This window comes from Vespula pensylvanica, chromosome 10, assembly GCF_014466175.1.
Source record: "Vespula pensylvanica isolate Volc-1 chromosome 10, ASM1446617v1, whole genome shotgun sequence".
NCBI lineage: Eukaryota > Metazoa > Arthropoda > Insecta > Hymenoptera > Vespidae > Vespula > Vespula pensylvanica.
This window is the reverse complement of record NC_057694.1, coordinates 1,488,517-1,499,591: the sequence shown is the minus strand read 5'-3', so window position 1 is coordinate 1,499,591 and position 11,075 is coordinate 1,488,517. Positions and strand designations below refer to the sequence as shown.

The following is an 11,075-nucleotide window of genomic DNA, read 5'->3' as shown; positions in this document are numbered from 1 at the left end:
TAAATGCTTCTTTAATTACATTATTCTCTTATCTTTTAATTATAAAATGATTTTATATTAATCGGACAACTCTTTTCGAACGTGCTATTTAGATAATGTGAAGAAATAAAATATAAAATTGAATGTTATATAATAAGACGTTATGCAAAAAAAAAGAAAAAAAAACAGGAAAGAAAACAAGTTGGCCAACGTTTAATCTTACACAAGATTAAATTATTTCTGTTATAATATTTCATAACATTTTTAATATTAAGTACTTTTACAATCTTTACAATATTATATATTGGTATTATTAAATAATATTTTATAATATTATTCAATAATACAAATATTATTATTAAACAATATTTAATAATAAATCATCTTTATATAATATATATTAGCATTAACATCTACGTTAATCTAGGAATAGAGTTTCATAGAAAATGCTGAAATTGCTCTTTTCCTTTATCAGACAGATTTAATTACCTAATATTTAATTATTTAATATTTAATATATTCATTTTAATATCTGTTTTAAAATTATATAGATACATATAATATTTTTTATGCATATAATATTTCTATCAGTATATAATATTTATTATCATTGAATAAAAATTATTATCTTTAAATCTTCATAATTTAAGATAAAGAACAATATAGCAAGATAAAAGAATAACAAAGAATTGTAATATTTTATGCAATGGAATATAAATATATTCTATTATTAATTTCTTTTAAATAACTTTATCATCGATTTGTTATTAGAATAAATTATTTTAGATAGATGCGTAAATATTGATCGAGTATTAGAAAAATATCATTTCGCGTATTATCACGTGAAAATCTACGTAGCGTTTCTCTTAGGAGAAAAAGAAAGTTGATTTGATCGTATCAGTTTTTCTATAAAAAAACAATGATAATCATACTTACATAACGATCAGTTCACAATCAGTTCTTAAATACAAATACACCAGCAGCGTGATAGAATAGAGATAATGTATTTAAGTATTTATACAAGATATATATCGATATGATGATTTGAGAGAAAATGTAATTATTTTAACACAACTTTATTTTAATTTTTTACGAACTGTTCGAAAACGCGTACGTTTAAAATTTGAAGTAAAAAGTAACGCTTGCGCTTACGATTGGAAAAAAATTAAACATCAATGTACCAGTATCGTTATAAAATAATTTTTATAAGAGTGGGGGTAGAATGAGAGTGAGGGGTGGGGATTAGTAACAAAAACTTGTTTATCTTTTAGTACATTTTTTTTAACTCTGAGAGTCTTTGAAAAATATCATTCTACTTTTCACTTTTATGCAATAAAAGTGTGTACGAAATAATACAGTACATAAGAAACTTCTTATTAATATTTTTATTGAGCGATAAAAATAATAAAATAATTACCTATAATTACGCATATAGATTTATGATTAAATTATTATTTTACAATTCGAATTTTATATAGGAATAGGAAATAATAAGTGCTTGGAAAGAAAAATTTGAAAATAATAAATAAATAGTAAATATGAATACAAAATGAAATGGGAAAAATTAAAAAGGGTGTGGGATTATTATTCAATCGGTAGAAAATAATTTTTTATTGAAACAAATAAGGAAGATAACAAAAAAATTAACATAAAAATCTTTAGCTTCTATTAATCACGATCGAAGTACTTATTTATGTTTTTTTTTTTTTTTGGGGGGGGGGTTTCTAATATCAATTAACAATTTGTACTCTCTTTTTTTTTGTTCTTAATGCACGCATCGATTATGATTATCGAATTTGTTTATTTTATTTTATTTTACTATCTTATTACTAACTTCGTTCTAATTGATTATATTATTCTGTTTTACTATGACTTCTAGTAGGTAGAATAGAATTTTTAATGTCGTATTAGTAAAACGAATTCCGTTAGTTCGTTGAATTATTGAAACGTTGAAACGTTGAATAAATCATTCTCGTGCAGAGAATACTATTGAACGTAATATTGAGAGAGTTTAATAATTATACTTTGAATAATGATATGTCTGTGAATTAAAACGTAGTGAGTGTAAAAAAAAAATATATTATGTATAATGTATGATTACGTATGATTATGCGTTTTAATTACGAATATTTCTTTTCTCCTTTCCTCTCGTCCTCAGATACGTCTTTTATCTTATTCTGTAACATGAACTTTCTTCGAAAATACGTATTTAATACATATACAAATAAGTTTATCTTCAAATGAATATAATAATTAAGATATATAAATAATATATAATGAACAGAAAAATTCACATTTAATTATAATATTCGTTATATAATATAATTCCTCTTAAAATAAATAATAATTAATAATAATTAAGATATATGAATAATATATAATAAACATAATAATTAACATATAGTTATAATATAGTAAGAGTGAGTTAATAAATTTATTATTAAATATATAAAGATTAGATATCGAATTGGAGTTGGATTTTTTTCTTTTTTTTTTTTTTTTTGTGAAGCTATATATATACATATATACATATATGTAGAAATCCATAAAAGAAAATTATTTCATAAATGTACGAATGTATAAACATAAATATATACGTTTATAGATAAATAATAAATCAAAAATTTTATTTTCTAGTGATTCAATAAAAAAAAAGATAGCTACACACAGAGAGAGAGAGAGAGAGAGAGAGAGAGAGAGAGAGAGAGAACAAAAATCGTTGCCTCATCGTAAGTGGATGATGAATTACTATTATAACTCGAATGACCTACAAGATATATCATTTTTTGTTAAGACATTCGTTTTTATTTCTTTGCAAAGACTTGATTAGAAGTCGACTTGAAATCCAGTTTCTCTCTTTTTTTTTTTTTTTTTTTTATCTCAGTAATGCAATCATTTAGTTTGTATTCGTGACTAATTATACATATACATAGTCGATACTATGTTTCTTGTACGTGGAGGATGTTTTAATTATTATAATTCATCCCATACGTTTTTTGTTCAGACTTTTTAGAATAACAATAAAATAAAAAGATGAATACTCTTCGATTCTGTCAAACTTTGTTTATCGATATTCTCTTCTTTTACGAATATATTTCCTCTCTCTTTCTTTCTATTTCTTGTTATTATTAATATCATAAAAATAAAAATATTGAAAATGAAATATATTTGGTACCTTGTCATTTTGTCATTTGTGCATAATGATCCACGAACAAATAGAAATTTGATAAATTTATTAACATTAAATAAGAAATCGTATAAAAAACATACTTCGCACTTTAATATTCTTAAACATTTTTTCGTCATTTTAAACGAGGAAGTATGGTTTCTTATAAATTTGAAATAAAAGAGAGATATGCTTAAGTTAATAGACTTGTAAGAATTAATCATGAAATATAATATAAATAATATTATGCATTGAGAGAAGTGAAAAAATCCATAAATAAACGTTTGCTACCATTTTATAGGCATAAACTAGACACGAAGTAATTTGAATGAGCGTAGAATAATGTCTGTTATTATTTATCGTCATCGTATTCATTCACTGATTCCAATTGTAAATCGTACAGTATATAATAAATTAACAAATATTTTAATCTCGAATATTGTAAGTTTTTAAACGTATTAACAAAAAAAAAAAAAAAAGAGAGAGAGAGAGAGAACAATGATCTAGATAAATTGTTCTTTTCTTGTTTTCTTTTTCGTTTTTTATTTCTGCATGGAATATTTAGCGAAATAATTTTTTAACCAAGGCTACAGATCATCTGGGATACAGACCTTTGGAGAAGTTTATCGAGCTACCAATGACAAAACTACCATTTGGAATTGGTTCATGGTGGTCTATGAAGTCTTAAAACTGGTCCTGGACTATGAGAAGGAGGGGGTAATTCTGATTGGATTTATTCCATTCCTATGCTCAGTCCTTGAAATCTTTTTGTTTGTATTATTGAATAGGCACCGCATGTAAAATCTCGAATAATTGATTTATTATAATTTTCCTTTTTACGTAAACCATAAATCTTAGAATTTTCTATAAATCCAATAATGAGTAGATACAAAACGCGTTGCTGACGACTGACTTCTTTAGTTTAAAAGATTAATAAATTAATCCTTTGAATTGAAAGAAAAGAAAAGAAAAGAAAAGAAAAAGAAAGAAAAGGAAAAAATATTACCGCGAAACAACTACGTGTTTTACAAAAATACGAAGCTTTATACAGGAATAAAAGGAAAAAAGAAAGAAAGAATGAAAAAGAAACAGAAAAATACGTCGTTTGTATCGATTTCTTTGTTCCTATACGAAGTTTAAAAATGTTTTCTTGAAAACTTTCTATCTGCAGTTAATTCGTAAAATCGGTCGTCGAATTCAAAGCGTAGTTTTATCGTCGAAACCCGATATTAATTTTTTATTTTTAATTATATTTAATCATGACAGCCGAATGGATCTGTCTCAAGAACAAATAAAATTATACTCAACAGCTTCTTTGTTCTTTTAGTGATAACTTATTCGTTGATTGGTCTTTCATGAAGCACTTTCAGTTGATGATTTTGCTAATATCAGTATTAGTTTACCGGCTTGTATATATGAAATAACGACTGTCCAAAGATTTGCATTGAATTTACTCATTAAATAATCTTCATTAATAAACTTAAATCGATAGATGCATCATTACAAAAGTGAGAAAAATATCGAGATCACTGTTTTTTCTTTTCTTTTTTTTTTATTTTCTCTTTAGTATGTCGAAAGCACGCAATGTTCAAGATTAACTTATTTGTAAATTATATACTTCGGTGATTTTATTATTTGGAATCAGTCGATGAACTCGATGATGTGAAAATAATACTAGATATTATTTTAAGCTCATCCAAATCACTTCGCGTCAAGTTTATTATTATATTAAAATGAGGTTAAATGTAATTGTTCATATTTGGTCTTCTTAAAAGCATATTGAGTTTCAAGTTTAATTTGTAAACAATTCGCTCGTTATCAATTATTTTTTTTTTACGATTTTATTTTCCTTTCTATTCTGATCTCATCTTCCTTTCCAAAAATAAAATGGAAAAAAAAAGAATAATTGGACATCACGTACACTATTTTTTTTACTGAGCAGGTTCTCGATAACAGAAATTGTAATGCACTGGTAAAATATTAGTGTCGATATAATGTTAAAACATTGAATGAGTAACTCTTGAAAAATAAGAAACATGGTCGTGTCTAAAAGATTATACGTATGAACTCACAATTACATAGTCACGGAATGACCATGCATTTTAAGTATGAAAATTTCCATTCTATGGAATATTTATATACGATTTTAATATTATCATGTTAGCTGGAAAACATTGTAGATTATTCACGATGCTTGAAAACAGTTGTTTAATATATACCGAATTATTAAGTTATTTTAATTTGAATTGTTTTCTTCTTTTTCTTTTTCTTTTTTTTTTTTTTTTTTTTTTTTTTGAATCTTTCATTAAAAATTTATAATATATAAGATATAAATATTTACGCAATAAAAATTGAACTAATTATATATAAGAATATAATCAACTGTAAATCATAAAGAATATAATGAGGTATACCACGAATCTTTTCTTAGATTCAATATTTTTTATTGAACGATCGAGTTTATTTATAATAAAAAAAAAAATAAATAAATAATTACATACGTTAAGATTTTATGATAAGATTAATTAATATGCTTTTTTTTACGTCTCTATTCTAATGAATATCACATATATATAAAATGTACATATTCTTTTTTTTTTTTTTGTTTTGTTTTAAGGGGATATTAATCTTGTGAGGATCATTATATTTGTAAAAGAAGGAAAATCTTTTTAAATATACAAATCTTATGCAAATATAAAAAAATAACATCTATTGTATATACTTACGTATAAAAAATATAATTATTTTAATGATTAAATGTACGAAGAAGTTACATGATAAACAATTTTTTCGATTAAAATTGTAAACATAAAAATAATTTTCATCAATATAAATTTAATATCAAATTTAATTTAGAAGAAGAGAGCTGTTTTAGCACAGTCGGTTTAGTAAATTTTTATTATACCGATCGGTGAGCAGTAGACTCGTCTTATTAGATAAAACCTTAGTCGGTAAAAGTTAGTTTGATCGTACCAGCAAAGTCATACTTTCACAAATAAAATCCAGTCGATAACAGTAGATCTCTTGCTTACTAATCGGTTTTTACTTTGATAATAATTGCTTTTATGGTACATATACATGTACACGTAAAAATGTTATAAAGAAAATGAAATTAAATCAGAGTTTAGAAAGAACAATGTAATATTACATTTAATGCAAAAAAAGGTAAAAGTATTTAATTTTATAATTGCATTGTAAACACGATGATGATTTTTTTCTAATAGGTTTCAGAAGAATTATCTCATTCGATCGATCTGTTTAAATATTCGTTAATAATGATTATAAACCGAATAACAAAGTACTTACATTAGTTTGTATAGAATCAATTAAAGAAATGCAATGAATATAATTTATCCAAAAATTGTCGATAGATTTGTTAAAACCATATATCTGCAATTGCATTGCTATTATTTTATTCATTCTTGAGTAGTTGACGTGTACTATTTAAGTATGCGACTTCAAAGGAGTAATTTACTTGTACTACTTTAATGGTCCAATTAGTAAACATGCCAGTAACATATAGTTACCTTAACATATACCTCACTTATATCCTTTCTGCTCGATTTGCATTATACAGCGAAACACTTATGTGCAACATTAATTTCACTAAACTTGTTGTACTACTTTAAATATAAAATTATATAGATATTAAATATTCATTTACTTTTATATATTTTTTCTATAGAAATACAATAAAAATATCGTGATATTAGAGAGAGAAAGAGAGAGAGAGAGAGAGAGAGAGAGAGAGAGAGAGAGAGAGAGAGAGAGAGCATTAATTTATAAGATCTTTTACAAATGGAGTTGAAATTTGTTAATGCTCGTTAAAATTTAACGATTAGATCGATTATAGACGTAACGTGCTAATAAATTCACAAAAAAAAAAAATACATTACGTAAACCAGACGAAGATGTTGACTTCATAAAAAAGGTTCATCAGAACGATTAACGAAAGGAATTTGTCGAAGTGAGAAATCTGCTTAAACAAAATAAAAAAAAAAATAAATAAATAAATAAAAATAAAAAAGAAGAAACAAGAAACGTCAATTAAAAACCTTTTTTATGTTTTCCTCCACCAACACTATGATTCCTCGTTTTTTTTTATTTTTTTTCTTTCGAAAAGAGAAAGAGAGAGAGAGAGAGAGAGAATACGAGATTCTAATCTCGTAGCATTTATTACAATATCATTCGCGTTACTTTGTATTAAAAAGAAAACGTGACCGAGCTGTTTCATTGTAATACCGAGTCGCATTTGAATTGTAAATAATATAACCCCTCTCGAATAAAAATAATTCATTTCATATTCTGAAACCTTAACGTAACGTTAATGTTACGTTCGTAATGTATAAACTTGCTAGTTTATTATCACGGATTTATTTGACGAAAGAATTTAAATGAATAAAGATCTTCGACGTCAGAACAAGATCATTCAATTGGTATAGGATTAAATTCAATTAAAGAAAATAATTTCGAAAATAACGTCGAACTATTAACTCGATTAATACGATCGATTCCAAAAATTCGATCTTTTAAATCGATGATCGATAAAGAACGAATCAGAGAAAGAAAGAGACAGACAGATAGACAGACAGACAGACAGACAGACAGACAGACAGACAGACAGACAGACAGACAGACAGAGAGAAAGAAAGAAAGGAAAAAAAAAAGAAAAGAAAGAAAAAAAAAGAAATCTTAAAGAGTATCATAAAATATTATCGTCAAATTAGAAAGAAAGAAAGAAAGAAAGAAAGAAAGAAGAAAAGTACATTAAAGACAATACTACTCGTCGACGACGTGGTGTATTACAGATATGTATATATGTATGTATGTATGTATGTATGTATGTATGTATGTAGATATATATAAACTCGAATAGAAAAGCAAGAGAGTAGGAGGTAGGAGGTAGGAGGTGAGGAGGGAGAATAGGTGGTTTGTTGCAGGCCACCAACGAAACGGGGCCGACTACGGCGAGCGGCGCTAAATAATCATAACTCAGAGAGACATTTGTAACGCCAGCCTCTCGGTCGTATTTATCGCTGTTGTTGGACGGTTTGTTGCAGCAATAACGGTAATGGGCCTCTCCGCCCACTATATCCCCTCCCTTTACGTCCTCTCGAGCGTCCTACCCTCTTACGCTCCAACTCCCCTCCTCTTTCGTCTACCCCCTTACCAAGCGATTTATCCTCGGGTAATTAGCACGGCTAATAATTAATGTGGCCGCGCATTGTGCTAATTATCACCGGGAACCTTTTAAGAAATGAAAGAACATCCGAAATAAAACAAAAAAGGAAAGAGGGGGTGAGATGGCTCGAGTGGGATGGAAAGAGAAAGAAGAGAAAGAAAAAAGAAATGAGGAGGAGAAAGAAGAGGAGGAGGAAGAGGAGGAGATGGAGGTGGAGGAGGAGGAGGAGGAGGAGGGTTTACTACGACGAGGAAAGAAGACGATATTTATCGTGCTTAAGGACTTTGCCGTCTGCGACTCCGACTCTGGAATTGTGCAAATAAAAGAACGTAATAGCGAGAGCGGAATGATATCGCGATGTTCTCTCTCTTTCTTTCTTTCTTTCTTTCTTTCTTTCTTTCTTTCTCTCTTTCTCTTTCTCTTTCTCTCTCTCTTTCACTTTTTCTCTTAGCTATCGCGTTACTTAAAAAATTCATCATTTCGACGTGCTTGATTTCGATGCAGTCTGGCAAGCGTTCGCCTCGTGATTGCTGAAATAAAACTGAGTGCCTGAGAGTGATCGAGTTTATAATACGGCTTGCGTGTTGAATAACGAATCAGTATGATCGATAGCGAAATACTCGTGCGTATACTTACTTACCTTTAAAATACGATATTATTTATTTGATCGTATTTCACGAGCCGCGAACGTCTCGTTAAATCTTCGTCAACTTCGAATTGAAAATTTAATCTAAGATAATGGTAATACGAATTCGTAGAATCGCGAGTTTTCCTATTGTATTCTATTTACACGATAACTACAATTGATATTGAGTGTGATTATCGATACGATTATTATTCGATTATCGAAAAAAGAAAATCTAGGCGTTGAGAAAGGAAAAGAAAGAAGGGAAAAAAGATAACGAAGGAAAGAGAGATCAAAAAGATACGCTCGTATGAGTCATAAATCGTTGAGACGATTATCGGTAGTACCGAATCGTTGCTTGTAGATCATTTTCTGATATGTTTGCAACCCGGCTTATATAATATTTCAAGCGAATGCAATAGGTATAGGGTCCTCCTGTAACACATAAACGCTTACGTACTAGCGAAACATAACCCGCCTATATCATACAGTGTGTGAGCTCATACAGACGACGGCCAACGAAGCCAAGCAGCTATCCATCAGGGTGCTTTTGTCGCCCTAATGAGAGCTTGAATTATTCAGCTTAGCGAACCCCACCTCTTGCACCTTTCCACCCCTACCTCCTCGACTCTCTCTCTCTCTCTCTCTCTCTCTCTCTCTCTCTCTCTCTGTCTCTCTTATGCTCATTCACTCACTCTCTCTTTACCCTTAAGAGTCGTCCGTTCGTATCCCGTTACCTTGCGTATTCGTTCCCCCCTTTTCTTCTCCTCGACCATTCGCTTTACGGAATTTGTAAAATAAAAAAAGAGAAGAAGAAAAAACCAAGTAAAAGGAGGATGGAAAAGAGAAAAAAAAGGAGAAAGAAAAAACGGACTTCTCGAAATAGGCACTTATACACATCGTTCGTCATCGTAACTGACATCCAGCTGACCTCTTAATTTCAAAGAAACCAAGCTCGGTACGAATTTCCGAGAGAATTCGAGCGAGCATGGACGTAGTTAACTAACGTTACAGGGATCTTATTACTATGAATATCGTACTTGTGAATTTGCAATTGATCATTGTTTTTTCTTTCTCTTGAAAGATATCGCTCCGGTAATATTATAATTTTTCTTTCTACGTATGAAGAAAAAGAGGAAAATAATTCTTGGCGATGGAAAAGGTTCTCTCTCTCTCTCTCCCTCTCTCTCCCTCTCTCTCTCTCTTTCTCTTTAACGTAAGAAAACAGAGATTTTTCATAATGTATTTACTGCAATTTCACCAGCGAACAAGTTTCTCGTGAATTTTAAAATGTCGAGTTGCCCGTTTGAGTTTCTCTCTCTATTTCTCCCTCACTCTTTCTCTCTCTCTCTCTCTCTCTCTCTCTCTCTATCTCTATCTCTATCTCTTTTAAAAAGAGTGGCGTTGGGTATGCCGTAAATGCTTCAGGTGCCCCTAAGACATCGTTTTATCTCGTCTGAACGTATAAATACGAGCTTTTCCCGTCCGCGACCTCTTTCATACATACATAGAGCTTTCTTGGTATTGCATACGCGGTTTTAGGCATCTATGCAAAGCTCAAAAGCTCATTTCCACCGAGATAATTGCACTGTGATATCGCGACACTGCAACCCTTTTTTCTTCCAACGCGAAAAGAAAGAAATAAAAAGAGAGAAAGAAAGAGAGAGAAAGAGAGAGAGAGAGAGAGAGAGAGAGAGAGAGAGAGAGAGAGAGAAGTCTTGCAGATGTGTCGACGACGGCTTTTATTAAAGTTTTCCTCTCTGACGTTACGCGCTACTTTTACGTTACCATTTTATGTTTAAAACTTTGGAGTCCTTAAGTCGATAAAGTTTTGCACTAATCACTCCTCTCTTTCGTTCTTGAAGATTTTCGTCGTTAGTGCGGCTCTCACGTCGAAAATTCTTCTCGAAAGCGTGCCGAGATCATGACACGGCTTTTACATTATGTACAAAACGTGTTCTTAAATTGAACGCTTATCAATAACGTTATAATAAATATTATCGCGATTATTAATCGAACGTTTCGATCATTATCGTCGTCATCTTTGCGAATATTTCTTACGATCATTTTACTTTTCTTTTACGTTTTTTCTTTCTTTTCTTTTCTTTCTTTCTTTTTTTTTT

The 11,075-nt window shown here is 29.2% G+C and overlaps 1 long non-coding RNA gene across 1 annotated transcript in view; it reads left to right on the top strand.

The window, feature by feature from the left end:
- The first annotated feature begins 10,630 nt into the window (after positions 1 to 10,630).
- LOC122632586 overlaps positions 10,631 to 11,075 on the top strand; it is an 18,665-nt gene continuing 18,220 nt past the window's right edge. Inside the window, exon 1 of the long non-coding RNA XR_006327896.1 lies at positions 10,631 to 10,667. This is a non-coding gene — a long non-coding RNA (uncharacterized LOC122632586). The remainder of the gene's footprint in view (positions 10,668 to 11,075) is intronic.